The following is a 406-nucleotide window of genomic DNA, read 5'->3' as shown; positions in this document are numbered from 1 at the left end:
GAATCACAGGCATAGGGTCGAAGCAACAGTATTTGTGATCTCATACACTCTCTGTTAATAGATTTGATAGGACGGGCACATTCAGCCGCTTCTCCGTAACGACTTCCCACAGTCTCACCGTCCCAGGGCGCTGCCAGCCGCGGGGCCGACAGCTCCCCTCGGGCTGCCGCCGCCCGTACCGGGCGGGTTCCGGAGCGGGCTCCCTCCGGCCAGCCACCCCAAGGCAGCCGCCGCGCCCGCCGCTACGGGGGACAGGGAGGCTCCTCCCGCTCCGCCCCGGCGCCGGGGATTTACCGTCAGCCGGATCTGCCGAGCCCCGCTCGCCGCAGCCGCCGGAGAGGCGCCGGGCCGGGCCGGGCTGGGCCAGGCCGCGGTGCGCGGCTTCCCCCGACCCCTCCGCCGGCGG

This window comes from Calidris pugnax, unplaced genomic scaffold (assembly GCF_001431845.1).
Source record: "Calidris pugnax isolate Ruff unplaced genomic scaffold, ASM143184v1 scaffold332, whole genome shotgun sequence".
Taxonomy (NCBI): Eukaryota; Metazoa; Chordata; class Aves; order Charadriiformes; family Scolopacidae; genus Calidris; species Calidris pugnax.
This window is presented reverse-complemented; position numbering follows the sequence as displayed.